Genomic DNA, 25,891 nt, shown 5'->3' on the forward strand with positions numbered 1-25,891 from the left:
TTAATGTCGGTTATTCCAGAAGCTATAGAAAACGGCGTCTGGTCGAGACCACTTTTCGGCTGATGAGGCAGCGCGATTCCTGATTGGTTCCCCTGACTGATAGTGACGAATGAAGGGGGTGGGGGGAAGTTCCCATGTCCCCGCCTCCGTCATTCGGATGCCAGAAGAAAACTTACTCTTCAAGTAGTAGTTAGTCAGCTTCCTGAAATCACGGGAATCACTGCTATACAGTCACCGAAAGAGTCAGGGTGGTGGGTTATCTTTTTCGACTCGGCCCAAAGTAGAGAGAGAGAGAGAGAGAGAGAGAGAGAGAGAGAGAGAGAGAGAATTAGAAGGGACGCGACGACGAATCAGGAATATTTGGATCTTCTTCAATAAGGAGACGCAAGATGAAACTCTCCGTGCGCGTGCGTGGCGAATGGTTCCAGTTGCCCTGCAAATCAGGTAAAAGTTTCTCGAAAATGATTTCTGGATTTCTGCCAAGCCATCGCCACCCCAACCCCTGGGACACCCACAGCCCGTTTTATCCCTCCTAAATACCTACGGCACTTTCATATTCACAATCAACTTACTAGTTATTCTGTTTATTGATTAATTTCTTAACTTATATTTTCTTATTCAATAAGTGATCCTCTTTGTTTTTGTGTCTCCCATTACCTTTTTTTATTTGTTTCTAATGAACGCCATATTCTTTGGAAGCTGTGGTGGTGCGCTTTGTTCCATATGAATAGGGTTCATCTTCTGAATAATAATAATCAAAATAGAATACAGTCCCCACATTCACAAGGTCCGTATATTCATTCTAATAAAAAAAATCATAGATATCCCATCTTAAAATTCCTGTATCTTTAACTCAACGCGAAACACCTTTTCCAAATTCCAGACCTTTTAAGGCTGTCCCACCCCCCGCCCCCAACAACAACAAAGTAGTATTATGTAGGCTTACTCACCGAGTAAACTAAAACAGATAAAACGCTAAGCCAACTAATAAACGCTAAAACACAGGGCGGTTAGATGCAGATACCCAAATGCATTGATAAAAAACCTTGAAATTCATCTTCTTGGACTTCTTCAGGAGGGAAAGAGACGGTGTCATGGCTCGGGGAAGAGGCCCTTCGCCGGTACCTGAAACTGAAGCCGCCCACTCACGTCCCGAACAAGGACGAGAAGGTAGCCAGCGTAAGAAGGACGCAAGGGGGCGCCATCTTGGATCCGTCCGATCTCGTGTGTGATGTGTTGGACGACAACGACTTCGTCTCCGTCGGTAAGTTTTGTGTGAAAAAATAAAGGAAGGAAGTTTCGATGGACGGCAGAAGTTTTCTGTTTGGGAAGTTTATCATCCAAAAAGGAAGTTTTGAGCTTAATTGATCGGATTCTATCTTTTAAGGTGCATGAACATCTGCACTAGAGTAAATTCTAATATTTTTCTTTCATTATTTTAAGTCACTTTGAATATTTCCACGAGATAAATTAATTATTTTAATCTAACTTTAAATCAGCATGATTTTCAAGTCATATGAATTTTGTAAGGATAGTCATAGCCATAATGAAATATGATTTTATGCACGTGGAATGGAAATTCAACGAATATCTAAAGAAAGTGTTCAAAATTCTTTTGTGGTGAATTATGATGAATTATTGTAGTGTGTTCACCCTAGAAATTCTAACTGTTTGAGCCGTAAATAATCTTACTCGAGACTAGATATTCAAAACAACTGTCCACTTTAGCAATTTTAGTTTTTGAAAATATAATTCCTACATACAAGGTGTCCTTAAAGTCCCAGTTACCATTACAAGTACCTATTTATTGCTCAGAACGGTACTGGGACAATTGTTTAAGATAAATCTCGTATCCTTTTTTTTTTTATTTTTTTAATTCATGTCTGTAAAACATGTTCGTGTATACTACATTAAAAAAATTAATGATAATTGCGTTCTTGCTTGCTTACTTTACCATACGCTTCCAAACTTGGTACAAGACTTAAGTACACATTATCTTTATATCTGTCTTAGCGGAATGGAAAATGAAATCTAGGACCGATGGCCAAGCGCTGGACTACGAGGTCATTCAGCGCTGAAACGGAAACTGAAACTAGATAGGTTTGAAAGGTGTAACAGGAGAGAACAAACCTCTAAGGAGTTGCGCTATGAGACAGAAGAAAGCGAATATGAGCGGAGGTACGGCAGAAAAGGAATGAAAGGGGTCTCAGCTAAGGTGCCTTAGGGACGTCGCAAAAAATATTATTAGTATTGCTTACGGTGTACCCCAGGAGGTGCACTGACGTCACTCCCTCCTCCGGCTCCCAACGATGCTGAGTCAAGTTGATGCATCTTCAGGAACACCATTTTTTTGTATCTCTATAAAGATGTGATTTGATATTTAATTTACATAAATATTTCTCTCCTACAGTTCTGGAGACCGACCGGCAAATCCGGTGACGGAAAAAGCGGAGATCACCTACATATCAGAGCAGATGTATCCTTTTATTGAGGTTTATTACCAACCAGTAAGGCGTCAACTTTGCCAGAGTGCGCTGTACCGCTCCCACCGCTTGTCGCTTCCAAAGTCACACACTCAAACTCACGAGGTTATCATACTACATGGTAGTATCATGCTGTCTTAGTGCAAGATTAACTTTATATTACTGTACACGCACACACACATAGAAGTTAATATTGCACTAAGACAACATGATACTACTAAGTAGTACGATAACCTAGATTAAAAAAAAAACATTCATCCTTAAAGAAATAATCTGTATCAATTTGTAGCAACACTACAGAGGCTTCCTATTAGCCTAAAATGTTCCAAATCTCTGGGATTTTTTTCCCTTAACTGCAGAAGTATGACAGACCAGGGAAGTACAAGCCTCCGGAAGAGTACCTCACACTGGACGGCGCGTCACTCACTCCCGAAGACCTCACCGCCCTTGGAAAAGGCGCTTACAAGATAAAGGTAAGTTGCTACAATCATTATTTTAATGTAGGCCTAAAGAAATTGGACCACTGGATGGGTATAGAGACTAAGAGACGATAAAAACACTCTTGAGTAGGCCTATTTGATATTATTCATATTAAATGACAAAAAAAAAAAAAAGTACATTTCTGAAGACTGTGATAATCCTTAAATGATTAGAAAGAAAATGTCATTTTTCAAAATGCTATATCCTTTTCGTCTTTTGAATGTATTTCAACCTTTTATTTATCGTCAGTCTTCGTCAACTGTCTAATCCTCACTTGATTCAGAACAATTGTATTTTCCATTTATTTAACGGCCACAAGGTATTACTGTCTCAAAGGTATATTAAAATGACATAACCATTTAATCTGTCGAAATTACCCTAGACTCTCATGTTCGAAATGGATTTATTCCTTTGATCTTTTGAAGACATATAACTCCTCTCAGTTTTTAAAATCCTTTCCTCGTATAGCGTTTAGTAATTGTTCAGCCTCCGTCAAAGAAAAAGTTTCCTACTTCGTTTTGTTTATTTTTTGCGCGTACAACATGCTGGGCACTGGAAAACTTTGTGTATATCAAGTTTTTACAGAATACGTGGGACCAAACTAACGACTCCTGACTGGATAAACCAGTTGGAGCTACTTATGCTTGTCATCTACAGTCTACACGTCACCTACTCCGAGGTGCTAGTATTGAACACCGTGTGGTATTGGTAAATGTAAAGTAGACGGCCCCACGAAGATATCAAATTTTATTAATATAATTTGTCGACCAGGGAATATAGAGATGTGTGTATATAACACTAAGGTCACACATTCACATATCAACGCACATACGCCCACGCATACCATTAATAGTCCCAATATCTTGGGCTTCTTCTGACGGACGATGTTGGCCTTGAGGAAGTGGAATATGTTCAATATCCACTTCTCCCGGTCGCATATTTCCCAAGTCTGGAAAGAGTTTAGGGATGGGAAAAATTAGGACCAATCAAAGCGCGTGGGGCTGATCCATGACGTCACAAGCCACGCCTTTTAGCTCCCTCCTCAGTCCTATATCCATTACACCCGCCAGTCACGATGCCGAAGAAATACTTTTTCTCAATTTCACAGTTTACGACTTGTATGACATATACATTTTAGTCAGATTTATCTAAACATAATGCAACACTAATTTAACAACAATATATCCTTCAAATGAGATACACCGTGAAGTGCGTTATTGGCTTCTCCCTCTTGGTAAATAATATTTTCACATCGCGAATTTCTAAATTATATACGTGAAAATGCATGTTTAAAGCCATTTACAAAGAGTTGCGATAACTCATTGGATGTATCACACAATATACAAGATGGTAAAAATTATGGCTCACACCACGAATTTCTATGGACATATGCTATTTCGTAGTAATGCACATTACTGGGCATTGTATAAAAGCAATATACTGGTCATTACTAGGCCATGAACAGGAATCAGACTGATATAGTCCCTACTATTTACAGGGACACAGTATCAGCTTCATTCATTAAATTATTTCAAGAGCTAATGTGCCCTTAAGGAAACCTAAAGAAACCTACGGTATTGGTGTTTTGCTGATCTAAGTTAGCCTACTGTAACCAAATATAGTTACGTGACAAACTCATCCTGACCGTAGCTAATCTGAATACAGTTGTTTTTCAAGGTGTACTTCATAAGCTGTAGTAAAAAATTGCCTTTTTAAGGTGGATTCCGTTTTCATGAAACCTTCCAGATGTCCTTATCTGATTGGTCCTTGTCATTCATTGTGTACGAATATATAAAAAGTTTTATATGAAAAATTTTCGCTTTTGAATTTTACTTTTTCATACATTGTGTACAAACAAATAAAAAGTGATGAAATATAATTCAGTATTGAATATTTTTAGCAAGCCCATGCGTGATTTTTGCTTAAAATTCATTGTGTACAAAGAGAACACTGATTATTTAATATCTTAGCAACCCTTTCGATTGTGTGCAAAGATTCAGAATGAGTATTTCATTAGTATATTACTTTTGGCAATTATAGGAGTACAGAATACTACCTATTTACGGAGTTACAGTGGACTTTTTACTAAGCTGAACTAGAGCAGAATTGATGCATAAATTTATTAGAACTGCGATATGCTTTAAAGTTAATATGGATGACACTTTTTTCCAACTCTTTCAACAGAAAATTTTATGCAAATATTCAACGTGTATTAATCAAAGCCAGGGATATCAGTAGTATATGAGTATACTACTATTTCATCCAAGCTCACACTCAATGGCCAAATGTATGCCTCAATTAAGTGCATATTTTTTTACATATAGATTTTTGGCATTATGCCAAGCACTGGGGCAACTAAGGCCATTCAGCGCTGAGATGGAAATTGACAGTAAAAGGTTTGAAAGGTGTTACAGGAGGAAAACCTCAAAGCAGTTGCACTATGAAGCAATTGCTATGAGAGGGTGGGCAATAGATGGAAGAAAGAGATATAAATGGAGGTAACAGTAAAATGAATGTAAGTAGTTGCACCTGGAGGGCCGAAGGGACGCTACGAAAAACCTTAAGAAATGCCTACATTGCACCAAATGAGGTGTACAGACGGCACCATCCCCCTATGGGGTGCATAAATTTGTCATAAAAACTGTATCCTCCACATTTCTTTTAAGCATAAGGCAATTATTATTTTAGTTCTGTACATAATACCTTTTTATAGCCTGAAACAACAGGCAGTAACGCCTGAAAAACGTTCCATGCTCCATGCTATTAAAATCGTCACTTTCAAAGTCCAAGATTCTTGATGGGAGTCGAAGTGACGTGAAGTTCTTGTCCTCCTGTCTGTAGTCTGTAGTGCTAATTACAGGTCATATACCATCAATTTACCATACCATCAATTTTACCATCTTGTATATTTTTTGTTCATTCCATGTGTTATCGCAACTCTTTCTAAATGGCTTTACACAAACTTCAAGTATATAATTTAGCAACTCAACGATGAAAATATTATTTATGCAGTAAAAATCGACTTTGTGAGCAGGAATTAAGAGGAACTGAGCACTATAACCAAGAGGGAGAAGCCAATAACGCTCAATATATTTCACGGTGTATCTCATTTGAAGAATATATTGTTTGTTGAATTAGTGCTGCAATATGTTAAGATATATCTGACTAAAATGTATGTCATACAAGCCGTAAATTGTGAAATGGGGAAGCTTTTTTTCGGTATTGTGACTGACAGTAATGGCTATGGGACCGTGGGTAGCTAAAAGGCGTGGCTTGTGACGTCATGGATCAGCTCCACGCGTTTTGATTGGTCCTAATTTTCCTCATCCCTAAACTCTTCCAGACTTGGGAAATATGCCTCCTGCTCCGTCAGTCGTCTGCTCTCCCCTTGCCCACTCTTCTCGGTGGTGAGGGATCCGAAGCGGCTCCTGAAGGACGTGAACCCAAGTCCGGAGCTCGTTACCAGTCACTGGTGGCCTAAGTGACTTGCCTTGTCATCAAAGGCCTTCCACACCTTGACTTTGTCCTTGTAGGCGGCCATCCCCTTGTTGTATATGAATTGGGCCTCGTGCTCGAGCCACTCACCCACCACCAGCCTCTCATTTTCGTCCGACAGGATTACACAGGTTCATCTTATGCCCCGGTGGCACGACGTCCTCGACGTCTTAACTGTCCTCCGTCTCAATCAAGGGAACGTTCTGTCTGTCGTCAATGGGAGTAGCTTCATGGAGAGCTTCCGTATGGCCGTCATCACTCTGTATCTCATCCAACTCCGACTCCTGTAGGTGGAAGATGACATTTCCCTCGTCCTGAGGGTCTGCAGGAGTGGCTGTAGGAGTCTCTCCGGGCCGGAAGAAGGTCCTGCAAGAAGATGTGATGTTGATGGTCCTTCCTTGGTTGTTTTGTGAGGTGTTCGGCATCTTGAAGGGCATTGTGGAGAGTACTGAAGGAGACTGCTGGTCTTGGAGATGGAAACAACAGCTGACCTAAGTGCGCTGACCTGAACTTTTATACCACGCTACAGCGCAATTAGGATGCACACGTGCTTCGCGGCGGGAAGTAAACAGCGGCGGTGAACAATGCTGGTGACCACAGCGCCTACCCCGCTGCAGTCACCGCAGGTCCCACGTGCAATACCTGGAGTTACTTCAGGTGACATTTGGCGTGATCACCACGACTTGTTTTGAACATTTCAAAACTGGAGTGGGCTATGGCGCTCCAGTGGGCAGAGCTTAGCACCAGGACGACCCGTTACCGTACGTCCACGATTTTACATATGTTTTACGGAACATTTACGGTTTACTGACATAAGCTGTTGCCAACTACCAATTTCTGCTCATGCGTGGGCGTGCGTGCATTGATACGTGAATGTGTGACCTTAGCATAAGGCATTATTATTTCCCTTTGAGTAATTCTTGCTTTTGACTACTTAATCTGATACTTCCGTTATCAGAAAGTTCCGAGAAAGTTCCGAGAATTTTGTTGATAAAAATAATATTACTGTAGCCTTAGTACAGCAGTGTGAATTGAGAAGTGAGTATTGAAGGAAACGCGGTTGTAGTTGTAACTGTTATTGATGAAAATAATTTCTACACTCTTGAATACAAACAGAAATAACCTTCATTTATTTTACAACAATTCCGTGATTGAAGGTCTTAAAATGTATAAAGTATTTACACACACATCTAAATACTTTAACTTTAATTTTTTTCTTGCATCTCCCCTATCATTTTCAATAATCTCTTCAGGGACCTGTACTCTTGATTGTTGTAATTCAGCAACAAGAGTTTTTCTGTATACTTTCCCTTCTAAAAGTGATGAACCATGAATTGTGTTGAAGACATATTGTAGTACAATTAATTGAGAAGAAAATTCTTCCGATGGCATATACAGCTCACCTCTGTTTACCATCCCAATCCACAATTCATTTGCATTTATACACTCATTTTTTTGTTAATTGTGGATATTTTGTAGAAAACCATTTTGACAATATATACCACCCATATTTTTAAGAGCTTCTTCAATTACAAGTAGCAGCGGTTTTTCGTTCTTTATCCAGAATCTGATTGTTTATATCTTCTGTGGAGCATTCAGAATCTAAATTTTTTAAAACAGTAAGCTGCGGTCAGGTATATTTCTAATGTCAATTCTCTATCTTTACAGTATTTTGAACGGTATGCAGACTCATTTGTCAACATATCATAATTGTTGCTCTTGGCAGTGATGTTTGTTTTATCACTAATCATTTTAACATCTTTTCCCAGAATCAATTACCTAAGATTAAACTTGAATTCAACAACATTATGGTGATCGTATGTGCACTTCATTTGCCTTATGCAACCGAACAGAAGCTCTAGGCAGTCTTGATTCAACTTTTACTCATGATGTAATCTACATTAAAAACCACTTTAACCATACGTATTATCAAAGACTGATAACCGACCTTGCCAGAAAGAATTTGTACTGGCATTTTGTTTTCCGTGATTTTACTTTTAAGGAAGTCATTACCTTTATGACCTTTTCCAAAAGTATTTATTTGAAGCTCTTTATTAATCCCAAAACTTGCATTCTTGAATGAAATCCTATTGACAAGAGGATCAATACCAAATTCTTTCCACATGTGAAGACTGGCAGATCCCATGTCAGAAACAAAAGCAATAATGAGATAACCAACAGCCTCAACATGCATTATGATTTGTAATAGCAACTGCTTTAGATTTGCTTCACTAAAGTTGAAATAAATTGGTTGTTTCCACTTCCCTACAAGACCTTGTAGCATTGGTAATGACAGGCTGGGGCAAATCATGGCGAGCGAGATAAAGCCCAGAACGTGACTCAGGGATAATCCTCTTCTTTCAGTCATTGGGCCCTTTGCGGCACAAAACATACGTAAAATTGGTGACAGGTCGTCTGGCCGCTAAGCTCCGCCCACTGGAGCGCCATAGCCCACTCCAGTTTTGAAATGTTCAAAGCAAGTCGTGGTGGTCACGCCAAATGTCACCTGACGTAGCTCAGGCATTGCATGTGGGACACCACGGTGACTTCAGTGGGGTAGGCGCTGTGGTCACCAGCATTGTTCACCACCGCCATTTTCTCCCCTTCCACGAAGCACGTGGGCCTCCTAATTGCGCTGTAGCCTACGGGGAAACCGATTCGCACATTTACAACCCTGTACAACGTGGAAAACGCTGTAGCGTGGTATAAAAGGTTAGGTCACTGCCCTTAGGTCAGCTGTTGTTTCCGTCTCCGAGACCAGCAGTCTCCTCCAAGTACTCTCCACAACGCCTTTCACGATGCCGAAACCTCACAAAAACGACCAAGGAAGGGACCATCAACGTCACATCTCTTGCAGGACCTTCTTCCGGCCCGGAGAAGACTCCTACAGCCACTCCTGCAGACCCTCAGGGACGAGGGAAATGTTATCTCCCACCTACAGGAGTCGGAGTTGGATGAGATACAAAGTGATGACAGCCACACGGAAACTCTCCATGAGCTACTCCCATTGATGACAGACAGACAATCCCTTGATCAAGACGTCGAGGACGACGTGCCACCGGGGCGTAAGAAGAACCTCTGTGTCATCCTGTCAGACGAAAATGAGAGGCTGGTGTGAGTGGCTCGAGCACAAGGCCCAATTCACATACAACAAGGGGATGGCCGCCTACAAGGACAAAGCCAAGGCGTGGAAGGCCTTTGATGATAAAAGCAAGTCACTTAGGCCACCAGTGATTGGCAACGAGCTCCGGACACGGTTCACGTCTCTTATGAGCCACTTCAGACGCCTCACCCGCCAAGAAGAGTGGGCAAGGGCGAGCAAACGACTGACAGACCGGGAGAAGTGGATATTGGACATATTCCATTTCCTCAAGCCCACATCGTACGTCAGAAGAAGCCCAAGATGTTGGGACTACCAATAGTATGTATATTATAATGTCTGACTTAATTTTTTTTTATCTGTTGAAAATATACAATATTTTACAATGCATGCAGAAACTCTACAAAGTGGGAATTTACAACCTTGATTTTCAGAATGCAATGTTTTTGTTTTACATTCTCTCATACATGTTCCATCACTTTACAGTGTGCTCTGTTTACAGGGTGGCCCCTTTGTACCCTACAACCCCATAATGGTGGGCGTGGTACTTACTTGAGGTTGACGTACATAGAACATTACACTATCGGCGTAAGTTCCAGGTAGGCGTCCGACCTTGCTTGCGTTGCGCGAACATTTGCAGTGCAATTTACGGTGCTGGCTTTACATATGTCAGCCTGTGTTCTGTTTACCAGCTGTTCAAGGTCAATTCACCGCAATGATGCCCACGATCCACATACGTGGGCATATGCCGTTGTGATACGTGAAGTGTGACCCCAGCATGACCTCTTTGTATTGGCCTTGAGTAAAACATACGTAAAATCGTGGACGTATGATGACGGGTCGTCCGGCTGATAAGCTCCGCCCACTGGAGCGCCGTAGCCCACTCCAGTTTTGAAATGTTCAAAACAAGTTGTGGGTGATCACGCCAAATGTCACCTGACGTAGCTCCAGGCATTGCACGTGGGACCCACGGTGACTCGGGGTAGGCACTGTGGTCACCAGCATTGTTTGCCGCCGCTGTTTTCTTCCTGGCGCGAAGCACGTGGGCCTCCTAATTGCACTGTAGCCTACGGGGAAACCGATTCGCACATTTACAACCTGTACGACATGGCAACGCTGTAGCATGGTATAAAAGGTCAGGTTGGCGCCCTCAGGTCAGCTGTTGTTTCTGTCTCCGAGACCAGCAGTCTCCTCCAGTACTCTCCACAATGTCCTTCCAGATGCCGAACCTCACAAACCGACCAAGGAAGGGAACCATCAACGTCAAATCTTCTGCAGGACCTTCTTTCGGCCCGGAGAAGACTCCTACAGCCACTCTGCAGACCCTCAGGACGAGGGCCATATCATCTTCCACCTACAGGAGTCAGAGTTGGATGAGATACAGAGTGATGACAGAGACACGGAAACTCTCCATGAAGTTACCCACATTGACTACGGACAGAACGTTCCCTTGATCGTCCTGTCAGACGAAAATGAGAGGCTGGTGGGTGAGTGGCTCGAGCACGAGGCCCAATTCATATGGCTGCCTACAAGGACAGATCCAAGGTGTGGAAGGCCTTTGATGATAAAGGCAAATCACTGGCAATGATCTCTGGACATGGTTCACGTCCCTCAGGAGCCGCTTCAGACACCTCACCGCCGAGAAGAGTGGCCAAAGGGTGAGCAGACGACCGACGGACCGGAGAAGTGTATATTGAACATATTCCACTTCCTCAAGCCCCACATTGTCCGTCAGAAGAAGCCCAAGATGTTGGGACTACTAATAGTATGTATGTTATAATGTCTGACCTGATTTTTTTTTCATCCGCGTGAAAATATACAATATTTTACAGTACATGCAGAATTCTATCAAAGTGAATTTACAACCTTGATTTGCAGAAGTACAATGTTTTTACATTACGGTGTGCTCTGTTTTACAGGCCAGCCCTTTTGTACCCTACAGACACAACGGTGGGCGTGGTATTGATGTGAAGCTGACGTACATAGAACGTTACACTATTGGCGTGAGTAAGTCAGTGCACGTGCTTTGCAACACAAAATCTTGGGATGTGTAGGACTTTGCCGGGCCAGTTCCAGGTAGGCGTCCGACCATGCTTGCGTTGTGCGTACATTTGCGGTGCAATTTACGGTGCTGGCTTTACGTCCGTCAGCCTGTGTCCTTTTTACTAGCTGTTCAAGGTCATTTCACTGCGATGATGCCCACGTTCCACATACGTGGGCATACGCTGTCGTGATACTGAATGTGTGACCCCAGCATAATACTTTGATCCCCGAGAGGCTAGTTACTATACACGGTGTCCTAAGGAGCTTCTGCCGTGATTAGTACTAGCCCCTCTTATTAGGTGACACGTTGATGACAAGCTAATGTAGCACCAACCAGTTAGACAATGGATATGAACGTACATATTCCAATAACAATAATAATAATAATAAAATAATAATACACTTCTTTAATATCGTTCACTAGGGCTCAGGATTGATTGTAAGTCAGGCAAAGCAAAGGTCTAGGGTGAAACTTTTTTTATGAGAGTCTACGCTCTAGGCCTAGGGCATCTGTCAGCTTTCATCCTGACCCAGTAGGTTAGGAAAGAACTTTGCTTATATCCATCAGCAAAATATACCATTCTAGATTAAGCTGGCCCTATGCCAGCACGGGCTCTGCTCGTGGATAGGCCTATAAGTTTTGGGGACAGATCCGTTCTCGCATAACTGTTATGTCTTTCAAAATGAACGCCATATTCTTTGGTTGCTTTAATTTCAAGTCAGTGAAGTCTTGTTTCAAATGAATGGCGGTTTGTAATATAATAATAATATGTTATTATTGTAATAATAACAATAATCACTAACTTATCATGGGCTAAGTTATGAGGTGAGTTAGTCCTATCAGCCTAACCGAGATAGAAAGTTAGGCAGCGATATCTATATCAGACAAATCTTACTTAGCATCTATCTCCAGTCTCTTTTTTTTAATATTCGGTCTCTTTTGCAGCTTAGCCCGGAGGCCGAGGGAGCTGTGAAGGCAGCAAGAGAGCTTGTTGAAGAGATCGTCCGAGAGAAGAAAGGTTAGTATAGAGTCTATAGATCGATGGTCTTTTGGGCCGATATGTGCGGTAAGGCTGGAACTGGTCAGTATTTAGATATATTGTATCTATAATTGCGTGCGTCTCCCTGCTCCTGTTACCCAAGGAAACGAGATTTTCCTGTTAATCTTCAAAAGATAAACCGGTCTTAAAATTATGCAGTTCAACAATCCAGCTTCAAGAGGAGCACTGCGCAGCATATCTCAAGAACGAGTTCACATGATGATAGCTATCGCCATGGAAACCCATATGATGCTTAGTCCAATTTCCTCAGAAGACGCTCGTCACGAGGTTACCAGGCCGAGTGGCACCTAATTCTCCTCTCTAGCGTCTTCTTGAAATATATCCCGCTAACGCGCACCGTTATACAAATACCTTTCAGTAAAGATGTTTGACTAGCCAGAACCATATTGATTTCAGAATAATGACTTGAAACGCCTATGCCAAACATGATCTGTCTATAGCAAACGCTCTTATTTTAGGATTGCTGTCATATATAGGGCTCATTAGAATTTAATATTTCTTTTAGTGAAATATAGGCCTATATCAATTTCAAAATAATGTTATCTTTTTTTTTCAGTTGTGTACGGAGTTACAACCGGGTTTGGAAAGTTTGCTCGAAAGACGATTCCGCAGAACCAGCTGTAGTAAGTCTAAATTGCATTGTGATTAAAAACCATTTGCGAACAATAATCATTTACTGCATTTCCCTCTAAGTTTAGATGAGGCCATTACTAATGTCTTGAGTTTTTTTAGGCATCAATTTTAATCCAGTCCTTCCGTGGATTGATTATTATAGTCTAGAGGCATTTTGATTTGTAGAAACTTTGCTAACTTGACTGTAGAAACGTGACTGTATTATTTAACAACCTACGTCTCTTATGAATTTCAGTTACAACTTATATTCTCGCTTCAATCAATTTTGCAGTAAATAGACTTTAGCAGTCGGTTATAAGACTGTCATTCTATGGCAGTTTAATGTCTGTAAAGTATTTTAACATATCAAATTTAACTGTAGCACCTCAATACGTTGCATATTATTGGTGATTTTCGTTCAACAGCTCAACAGTTCAGCAGTTATTTTAACTCCGTCATATTTCCACTGCCTACTCAACGTTGACGACACAAATAGGTCAAGTAGAATTATTGGACCAAATGTTTACTGTGTCGTATAACTAAATTAGATTTCAAAAGTTTGGTAATGACAAAATATTCACCTCCTATTTGCCTTTCAAATGAATTGACATTCGAAATAACTGAAATATCGTTACCAAACGACTGAAATGAGTTCATTTGCTTGTAAGTTAAACTTATAGGCCTATGTTTTCAGTGAGCTTCAGTGTAAAATCCCATTGAATGAGTTCCTGCGCTTTTAAAGTTAGACTTATAGGCCTACGTTTTCAGTGAGCTTCAGTGGAATCTGATTCGATCCCACGCTGCTGGCGTCGGCGATCCCTTATCCCCGAGCAAAACGAGGATGCTGTTAGCCCTGCGGATCAACATCTTGGCCAAGGGGAACTCGGGCGTGTCTCTAACCGTCCTGAAAAAGATGATCGACGCTTTTAACGGTCAGTCGTGTTTGCACGCCTGTTTTTCTCCTTCTTCTTGATATTCATTTAGTATCGAGTTCTTCTTTTACGAGCAGGCTCTTGCTGTTCCATGTTTGTCCACTTGTAAGTCGTATTTTCTCGTCTTTTTCATTCTTTCTGTAATGCTTGCATTAAAGTGCTCTTTTCTTGTGTTTAAATACGTATATATCTTTTAAAGTCAATCTTAATAAAATTTAAACATCGCATGGACCAAACCTAGTACCAGTGTTAAACCAGAACGACTGAATTAGGAAAGACCGCTCTAAACCGCAAGAGTTTAGCTTAGTCTCCCCAAATATTTTAATTCTGGTTGAAACGTTTTCTGTTCCCCCGAATTCATTGGAACGAGCAAAGCCTTCGAATGAAATGGAATTAAGGCCCTCTTATTTTTCATGCTTGAAAATTTAAGCAAGCTTGAATCTTTGAAGTTTGGAGAATTTCCTGCTTATGAATTTTATTCTAATTTCCTTTGCACATATTTAAGTGATTTGATTTTCTCCAAGTTTTGTTAAAAAGGGAATGTAAATGAAAAATAAATCTAGAGAAAAAAAAATAAAAACCACAAGAAATTTTCAGATTGATTAGTAAAATATTATGATTGCCCACCTTCCATTTGACGAAATAGAAATAAATTGCTGTAGAAATCATACCCATTACTGATACCAGAATCTAAATTTAATGATACAACATGAATAACAAGATTTCTTTCTATTTCCACAGCTTCCTGTTTGCCCTGGGTGCCAGAAAAAGGTACGGTGGGGGCATCTGGAGACTTGGCACCCCTATCTCACCTGGCTTTGGGCATTCTTGGAGAGGGCAAGATGTGGAGCCCTGAAACTGGCTGGGGTGATGCCAAATATGTAGGTATTGAGTGCTATGCCCTTAGAGGTTTTGTACTTCTTTGCGTTCTGACAGAGCTAATGGGGTCTCTTTTCAGTAGGAAAAAAAACAAAAAAAAAAAACGGTATAGAGAGCTCTTCATCATAACTTATATACTTGAAGAGCAAGCCTTTGGTCAATGAAGCTGTTAGAGCGTTTAATCTGTTACATGAAGACACTGCTAATTCTCATAGAATATTTACAATCTGGTTTTAAGCCCTTAACAGTTATTCAATTTTCTTATTTTGACAAAACTAATGGGCTCATTCTCAGTGAAATACTTAATGGTATCCCTTCATTATTGCTTGTAGTACAATGTAGAGCAATCACTGGTCACTGATGCTGGTAGATTGTTTAATGTGTAACATGAATACAGTGATTTTTCATATAATATTCATATTTAAACAAACATTGTACAGTCAAGAGCAATCACTAGTCACTGACGCTGGTAGATTGTAACATGAATACTGATTTTTCATGATATTCATATTTAAAACAAACAACCTGGTTTTAAGGTTCTGGAAGCTCATGGTCTAACACCAGCTGTGTTGGGGCCAAAGGAAGGCATCGCCCTCATCAATGGGACGCAACTGATTACGTCCATCACAGCTGAGGCTTTGGAAAGAGCGGAAGCCATTGCTCGCCAGGCAGATGTCGTAGCTGCTCTTACTCTGGAGGTTCTCAAAGGGACTTCCAAAGCCTTTGACAGTGGTGAGCCTTAGCGTCTATTTGCGTTAGTTTCACATGCCGCATGTTTCATGTATTTATTTTCTAAATAAAAAATAAAGACAGTTTTAATGACGTATGTGGGATTCTTAACTCAATCTGTGAGAGGTGACTTCAAATCACATTACCTAGAACTGCAGTCGGTCATTTTAGCATACATAAATAAAAAGAATCTAATAATTTTCTCTCACAGTACTTCAAGAATTTACCTATATTCTTGGAAAGTGCTTTAATGTTTTATTCTTATCGTTCGCAAAAGCGTAGGAAAGGATGCTTTCCAGACAACTGTTTGATTCAGTAATAAATTTAACGCCAGATATTTTCTCCCAGACGTCCATAAACTAAGACCCCATAAAGGTCAAAACGAAGTGGCCAGGAGGCTCCGTGCGTTACTTCACAGCGACACCTACCCTTCGGAAATTGCAGGTAAATGAGGTGTTCTGTGTTATGCTATATTGATTTCCATTAAAAAGCCAATAGTTTCCTTTAAAACCAGGGTTGCCAGATTTCCAAGACTAAAAGTTGCCAATGATGCTAAAAAAGTTACCAAAAGTTGCCAACCCCTTTTTCCACTAATAACCCTTGATTAATTTAGCCAAAAACATCCTTCCTTATATACATTTTCTCTTAGTTACCTGCGCATTTGCAATAAGAGGATAGAAAACTGTAATTTCACAGGGTATTATACATCGTTGTGTTGAAACTTTGTACTAATACAAATAGCAGTTTTCGATTTGCATTTATTATCCCAGTCAGGGGCGTCATTTAGGGGGGAGGGGCTGGGGGGCATCTGTCCCCCCAAGACTCAACTTGCACCCTCAAGCTTCAACTTGCCCCCCTCACGACCCAAGCCCCAATAAGTAACAACAGCTGATTTTCCATTATTCCTACCAAAATTCAAATGTGTCATCACATTAAGTTATATCTATCTATCTATTAGCTATCAGTGAGGATGGGATAAATGAACAGTAGTGGGAGTCTATAGATTTTGTTGAAATACCTTTTGTGCCAATGACAGGGCTTAAGCCTACACGTCAAATTCTTATATTTTGAGGAAATTACAGGGCTTAGGCCTACACGTTAAATTCTAATATTTTAAGGCAATGACGGGGCATAGGCCTACACGTCAAATTCTTTTATTTTGAGGCAATGTCACGGCATAGACCTACACATAAATTCTTATATTTGAGACAACGACGGTTATGGGCCTACACGTCAATTTCTTATTGCAAATGGTTTTCTACCCGTATCTGTTGGAAATAGGGTACCTTGTTATTAATATAGTAGTTTCAAGTTGAAACTTTCAACTCCGCGATATATAATGTATATGCATAAAGTGGAATGGAATGTACACTTATAAGCAAGAGCACATACACATACATGCGTGGATGGCCAAATCTTAGGACTGTCTCAGCCTTACACCACCTATCGAACTGCTTTCAATGAACTACTATACTGAAAATATATTTACTAAAGGGATAAATTATATTGCTGCGACGAGTAAATATAAAGCTGCTGTAGCGTTTCTATGAGAATGAAGGCTATGGTAGGAAAGCATCATAAGATTCTTAATTAGAAAAATGTATGACAGCTGAATGTTATGTATGAGATGATCCAAACCAGTCTGCGATTGCGAGTAGCCCATGAATCATTTGGTTTTGGCGCATTCTTATTGATCTCGATTACTTTTAATTAAAGCATTACTAAATTTCAGTTAACAAGAATAGGCAGATAATTCTTTGCGCCGATTTTTTATAAATAGGTCTATGTTTATTCTGCAATGTTAGGATACCATATGAAAAATTTTCGAAGACACTACAAGCACTATAACAGCAGCAACAAAAACAAGAATAAACACAAGAACCAAAATAAAACAGTTGAATATAAGATAGGCCTATAATTAAAACGTCATAAGCTCCGTAAACCAACAAAAATGCATACGCCCTTATAGGTCTACGTCCATTTTTATGATCCTGTTATCTCGAAAGGAGATACTATACACACAGCAATAAATCATAGTAATATCACTTACAATTCTATGAAATCACGCAAAATATCACAGCAACTCTCCAACACAACACAACAAACGTGGCCGTGGCGGCAAAAACGTCGTTCTTAATTCTTGTTTACTCCTGGTCAGAGTGGAGGTTTGACCTTTGTATTGGCAAAGAAGTTAATTTCAAACTATTCTGGCTGTGATGGTAAGCGGCAAAGCATAATTGTGGACTTTGCAGTAGAAAAATTTTGCAACAATCGTCAGAAAAAAGCAACAATATATTTTTGAGAAACGAAAGTTGCCAACAAGTTGCCAATTTCGGTGGTAGTTGCCAACCACAAAATTCTGTTGCCAACCACCTCAGAAAGTTTCCAACTTTCAGGAATTTGGCACGAAAGTTGCCAACTTGGCAATCCTGTTTAAAACCTCCCATTTTCTTGCAGCAATATATAGTTAGAACGTGATTTGTCTTTGATCGAATTCGTTTCGGGGACGTCAGCCTAATTCTGACTCACTTCCCTTAGGCTAATGTCTCTGGAGAGGGCCAGTAAAGATTAAAATGTTGTAGATTTGCTAAAGCATTTTAAGTTTCAGTAAGTTAACGAACCCAACATCCCCTAAAAGAGATAAATAACTGTGAAAATACTTCAGTTTACCTGTATGAGGTTCAACTACTATAGTAAATCCGATAAATGTTAAAATTTTCTCGAAGCAACTCAGCCAGAGATGAATTACGTGATTGCTGCACGTTTCCCTCACTGCTAACCTTTCTCAGAGATTTTTGCTTTCTCGAACTAGATGCTCACTTGTCTTGCAATATCAAAGATTGACTGATTTGCATCAACTAGCGTCACAACAACTATGGTCATAGAAAGCAATAAAGAATGTGTAACAACTAGACCTATACTACTACTGCCTAAAAATACAGAAAGTACTTGAACAGTTAGCAATCGCCTACGTCAACGAAATGTCCTGATACTTTGTGTGTGTGTGTGTGTGTGTGTGTGTGTGTCAATGGAGGAAATAATACAGTTATCATCTTGTTTTGTCTCTCCACAGAATCTCACCGCTTCTGCAATCGAGTCCAGGACGCATATACTCTGCGCTGTTGTCCTCAAGTGCACGGCGTCGTCCACGATACTCTGTACTTCGTGCGAGGGATTATCACTGACGAGATGAACTCGGCCACCGATAATCCGGTGAGGGAATTCGTCCAGTTTTTGTTGTTCAATCACTAATGAAATCATTCTGGACCTTTAGAATATAGTTGAGCACTGGGTTTCACGCGTACAATTGTCCTGAAGTTACGTAAGAGTTGCATTACGATTCATTTGACTGCAAAACCGTTGTGGAGCAAGCAGCGAGGCCTTGGGAAGTCCGGACAAGCAACGGAGCCCCTTATCAAGTCAATAGCCAATGGAATTCGGTTATTCCGTCACACCCAATAACCTTCATTCATTTGACTTGCGGTGTATGCGAGTGTGTCAATATAGACGTGTACCAACGGCAACTAGTAATCACAATTGCTTTTCGGGTACAATTTCTATTCAAGGATACTCATTTTGATACGGGGAACCAAAATCTTGTAATACAAGGTCGTAGCCAAGATAACTCGAATGAAACGATTGTTTATAAAATGAATATCGGAGAAGCATTACCGAGAGCAATAAAATACGAGAGACAATGCCTTAAATTGCTAGTTTTACCCAAGAAGTTAATTATGTAGACCTACTTGGTAGCATGACCACTTTAACTGGACTTTACATGAGGAAAAGCTTTCTCTCTCTCTCTCTCTCTCTCTCTCTCTCTCTCTCTCTCTCTCTCTCACATGCACACATACGCACAATGAGCTCATAATCAGCGTGCGGGACACCTGATATCTCCAAGGTTTTGAATAGACACAGTGACCATGAAGTGCATAGAGGTTTGCTGCCCAGAGGGCGTTCTCTCATTCTCTCTAAATTCATTTTTAACGAGTTCATGCATTTCTTAAACATTCCAGATAGTACTAACGGACCGTGGGGAGATCATTAGCTCAGGGAACTTCCACGGGGAATATCCAGCCAAGGCTGCCGATTACCTGGCCATAGCAATTCACGAAATCGCTTCCATGTCTGAAAGGAGGATAGAGCGTCTCGTCAACCCAGGTGGGAAAACGGGAATTGGAAAGTTGAATAGATCAATAAACAAATAAACACTCGCTAAATTAGAGCTGTAGAATGATGAGATTAGAGTAGAGAAAAGGGCATTATCTTGTACTGTTATTTCCAGCTTTGAGTGATCTCCCGGCATTTCTAGTAAAAGGGCGGCTTCAACTCAGGCTTGATGCTGGCTCACTGCACGGCTGCTGCCTTGGGTGAGTTGACAAAACTGTTAGACCTATACTACGACTCCTGTTACTAAACATAGTCTGTCATAATCTCTCTCTCTCTCTCTCTCCTCTCTCTCTCTCTCTCTTTCTTCTTTTTCTTTCTTACACCATGTATGCTTTTAAAGATTTACTAATTATGGCCAACTTTTGCGTAGGTAAGCATATATAAATATTAGACCTACTGCGACTCCTGATGCTAAACCATAATCTCTCTCTCTCTCTCTCTTCCCCACCCTCTCTCTCTCTTCTTCTTCTTCTTCTTCTTCTTCTTCTTCTTCTTCTTCTTCTTCTTCTTCTTTTACATCATGTAGGCTTTCTTAAGATTTACTATGTATGGCAAGTGCGTAGGTAAGCATTATATATATTAGACCTAATGCGACTCATGATGCTAAGCCATTATCTCTCTCTCTCTCTCTCTCTCTCTCTCTCTCTCTCCTTCTTCTCCATTTACATCTTGTAGGCACTCTAGAGATTTACTATTTATGGCGAAGTTGTTTAGGTAAGCTTATTAGACCTAATACGACTCCTGTTGGTAAACCATGGTGATAATAATTCTCCTTCTTCTTCTTCTTCTTCTTCTTCTTTACACCTTGTAGGCAATATAAATTTACTAAATATGGCCAAGTAACTCCCAAACTTAGCACCTAATTTACTTACATTGATGACAAAGGTCCAAGGTTAAACCCATTGTTTACATCGTCACCAACCTGCATAGGGCCACTCCACTTACACAGATACTTTAGAGATCACTTAGAGAAACGTATGCGAAACTTAATGCGCTGTTTCCCTACTTACAGTGTCCGAAAATAAGGTGTTATGTCACCCCGCAAGTGTGGATTCCCTGACCACTTCGGCGGGAACGGAGGATCACGTTTCCATGGGAGGATTCGCTGCTAGGAAGGCCCTCACGGTAAGTCTGCCAATTTGTTTGTGAAGTTGAACTAAAGGTTAATTACGATTTCATACCGATGCCTCGCTTTTGTAATAAGCCTACCATTTCTTTACGAAGTTCAAGGAAAGGTTCGTTGTGATTGTTACTAGTGGTTCGCTTTTGTCATTGAGAGAACTGATGTGTGGTCTCAAATAATTGAGGATTTTTTTTAGACCTATGTTTGCTTTTGCTACGAGCTCCCTTGTAAAAAGATTTTTTTTAATACAAGTTGAGGATTTTTTATATGAAAAAAAAGTTAATAAATAACCATAACTTAATCAGTATTGATAACATTTAAGAAGCAATTGCTCAGACTTTTTTTTTGCGCCTCAAATTGATATAGTTATAAATAATTGAGGGATTTTTTAGACCTATGTTTGGTTTTGCTAAGAGCTCCGTTGCAAAAAGATATTTTTTTTAATACAAGTTGAGGAGTTCTTATATGAAAAACATTAGGTAATAAATAACCGTAACCTAATCACTATTGATAACAGTTAAGGGACACTTACTCGGCTTTTTTTTGTACTTTTTTTTCGCTCCTCAAGTCACTACCTCTCCTATACAGGTTGTGGAAAACGTGGAGAGAGTCGTAGGCATAGAATTACTGGCAGCTTGCCAAGCCATCGAGTTCCTGCGGCCGATGAAAACGACCACGCCTTTGGAGGCGGTTATCGAGGTCGTCCGCTCTGTAATCAGGTAATAATCAGCTGCTGTTCCTTCGCCCTCACTGACGTAGGAGGAATCTTGTCAATGTGTGAAAGGATAATACCTCCTATAGAGGGATATACCTCCTGTACGAGAGCAAATCGTTGGGTGAAGCTTACCGGATACATTCGTTACGTGACCTTCCTAATCATTATTAGTACTATATTTTTTCTTTCTTACAGCGCCATGGACAAGGACCGCTTCCTAGCCCCTGATATGGACGCCGCCACCGAACTCCTGAAGGAGGAGAAGATATGGAACGCCGTCCGCCATCATATCGAACACTATCATGAGGTTCAGGTAGTACTACACCAGAGAGAGATGAATGTCTCCCTTTTTTTGTCAGTTCAAGAACAGTGACTTTCTTTCTTTTATGGGATTCTCCTATCATCCGATAGAATCATATGTTAATAACTGTTCTCCTATCTGCTAATGATAATAGGCCCATATGTTGTATTATTCCTCACTTTCAATAGGCCTATATGCTATATTTATATTATTCTCCTATCTGTCAGGCCCAGGAGGCTCTTATGCTATATTTGTATTATTCTCTCATCTGCCAATAGGCTTATATGCTATTGTTATATCAATCTCCTGTCTGCCAATAGGCTTATATGCTATATTTGTATTATTCTCTCATCTGCCAATAGGCTTATATGCTATTTTTATACCAATCTCCTGTCTGCCAGTAGGCTTATATGTTATACTTGTATTATTCTTTCATCTGCCAATAGGCTTATATGCTATTGTTATATCAATTTCCTGTCTGCCAATAGGCTTATATGCTATATTTGTATTATTCTCCTATCTGTCAACGGGCTCATGGAGCTATATCATTTTCCTATCTGGCAAAGTCTCATATGCTTTTCGCCCTACAGAAAGTCGAGACCCGAGTCTTCTCCCCATCCATGAGCTTTACGGGAACAGACCCCCCAGGGCTCAGAAGAGAGCGGCCATAAGCAACGGGCGTGCAAGCTCTCCAGCCATACACAAGAGGGCGACCAACGGGCGTGCTAGCTCTCCGGCAGTTAACAAGAGGACGAAAAGCTCAGCAGCAAGGGTCTGAGGCAGCTTAAAAACCACTAGAAATAATGACAAAGTAATGAGCTGATGACTACTTGCTGAGGCGTACTGTGAGAATTATGACTGAGCACGTGAAACATTAGCACAGCGTTTGGTGATGGAAACGGGAATATAACTCTTCTAAGGTTGAAGTTCTGCAAGGAATTAAATATTTTACATAAAATCTAAGGATCTGACTTAAGAAAAAAGAAGAGATAATGATACGAAAATATATTATAAAAGGAGATATATTGATAAGGATTAAATTCTGCAAGGAATTAAATATTTCACATAAATTGAAAGGATCTGACTTAAACAAAGAAGAGATAATGATACAGCAATATTTAAAAAAAAGGAGAGAAATTGATAAGAAAATGAAAAAATCGGGAGGGATAATGATAAGAAAACATCATCTGCATGGACTAATGTTGTAAATTTATTTTGTGTATATTGGCACGACAGATATGAAAGTGTGAATTAGGATTGAGGAGCATCAGGATAAACTGCCCAGACTACAGACCTCACTAGAAAGATTCAGGGACTGGAGAATTTCAACTGCGCGGAATAATACTGCTTTAACAGTGCCCTCAATATTCGTTAAGTTTTTTAGGCAGAAAACCTGGTCATTCTGCTTTTTATATCAGATTTATTCTAATTTTGGTAACTTTGGACTATGGTTTACATTCAGCTGTAATTAAGACCCCAAAACAATTTTGTAAAAAAAGAGTAGTTAATGTTGAGACTTCAAATACAAATTAAACACTTACTGTTTTTTTTTAATTTCTAGACATAAAATTCCTATTGAATTCAAACTGCTCAGAAATGGCTGAGTTGTTCAGAACTTATGGCATCCTAAATTCTAGTTTTTAATTCTTGATAAGGAAATTTGACAACTCATTAAGAGGAACTTAATGTTCTTCTCCCGTCTGTTTGATAAAAACAAAAGGATCTGTCATTATTCTTGGCTCAAAGACCAGTAGATTTACATCTCTTAAAATCGTAAGGTCTGTTAAGGTTTTCATACCCGTTCAAATTTATCAATTTCAGACCAACAAAAATAATATAAAAAATCTTAACCATAATGGACTACGGTAAAGGTTACTGGCATTAATATTAGTATAATAATGATAATCTTTTATAATAAAAAAATCTGCAAATATATAAATACACTGTATTATTTGTAAAACATGAAAACGAAGACTTTCTCATCATCCTCAGTGTTGACATAAACACCGAGAAAGAACACCTTTTAGGTATTCGAAAGTCTTTGTATTTCCCTTTGATAAATAATAAATCTATTTACACAATTGTGGATTTTCATTATGAAACAATTTAATCTCTACGTTGCGAATTTCTTAGCAATAATAATGATGCTCCAGAATTTGGAGAAACTGTCCGAGATAAATCGTAAACTGAACTTGTCAGCGAATATGCCAATTGTCTCAATGGTCGTTGCTCCAGAATACAATTACAATATTATATCTTAATCGTCTCCGTTAAATAGCATATCTGACACTCCATTATATATCTTAACTGTCTCACGGTCATTGTTCCTGAATGCAGTTGGAATGTCATGCATTTTACAACCCAGCGTTGACGCAAACTTTGATGAATGGTAGGAACACTGCAATCTCCGGGCTAGGCATATCTCAGAAATGGTGGAGACCGAGATTCACACCTCTCTCTCTCTCTCTCTCTCCCCGAAACCAGCTAGTGGTGGGCTTACTCTCTCCAGTGTATGATTGGAAACTGGCAAAAAGTTGAACGACTTAAAATTTTTTTTGAAATTATTATATCTAAAAGAGATATCCGGGTTCAACTCGTGAGAATTTTAGCCATTATTTTTGGTGACATTTTAACCAAGAAAACAAATGGGTCTATGTTAAAACAAATTTCAAATTTAGCCATCTTTGTGACATTGCGACCTAGGAAAGAGGTCTTTACCGTAACATGGGAAAGAGGTCTTTACCGTATCAAATTATTGGCCCACACACACACACACACACACACAAACATCTATATAAGTCAGATCTCTTAAACAATGGTGCAAGGATGCTTCTAAAGTATCACTAAAACCTCCATTAGAATATGAACGATAATCCACAACAGATATTCTAAGGTGATCCTATTATTTCCAGGCTGTCTGTCAATCTGCTAATACATACATACATACATACATACATACATACATACACACATATATATATATGTGTGTGTGTGTGTGTGTGTGTATATATACATATATATGTATATATATATACTATATACATGATATATATAGATATATATATATATATATATATATATATATATATATATACATTTATATATGTATATATATATACATATATATGTATATATACACACACACACACACACATATATATATATATATATATATATATATATATATATATGTATGTATGTATGTATGTATGTATGTATGTATGTATGTATTAGCAGATTGACAGACAGCTGGAAATAATAGGATCACCTTAGAATATCTGTTGTATATATATATATCAGATCTTATATAATACTGCATTCCATCTTACCTGGCTCTGGGTACTGTAATATATATATATATATATATATATATATATATATATATATATATATATATATATATATATATATATATAATATATATATATATATATATATATATATATATATATTACAGTACCCAGAGCCAGGTAAGATCGAATGCAGTATTATATAAGATCTAAACTGGATCTAAACTCAGATAAGATCTAAATGTACGTAGTAAATGTTATCATACCACAGAATCCAAATTCATACAAGATCGAAAAAATCTAGCAGTAAAAGATTTAAAAAAAATCCTGGAGTTGATCAAAATGCTTGAGAAAGCTTCTCTCTCTCTCTCTCTCTCTCTCTCTCTCTCTCCTTTCAAAACCCGAGTTCTATCCGCGAACCGAGTTCTATCCGCGAATTCACGAGGGATGTTAGTGTCCCACCCAGACATCTTCGCGT

At 39.4% G+C, this 25,891-nt stretch overlaps 1 protein-coding gene and 1 pseudogene across 1 annotated transcript in view; one reads left to right on the forward strand and one right to left on the reverse strand.

Moving 5' to 3' along the window:
* The window catches only part of LOC135201720 (histidine ammonia-lyase-like), a 97,293-nt gene that overhangs the window by 36,713 nt on the left and 34,689 nt on the right, over positions 1-25,891 (reverse strand). The gene's annotated exons all lie outside the window — the stretch shown is intronic.
* On the forward strand, positions 188-24,195 carry LOC135201722 (histidine ammonia-lyase-like; annotated as a pseudogene).

This window comes from Macrobrachium nipponense, chromosome 28 (genome assembly GCF_015104395.2).
Source record: "Macrobrachium nipponense isolate FS-2020 chromosome 28, ASM1510439v2, whole genome shotgun sequence".
NCBI lineage: Eukaryota > Metazoa > Arthropoda > Malacostraca > Decapoda > Palaemonidae > Macrobrachium > Macrobrachium nipponense.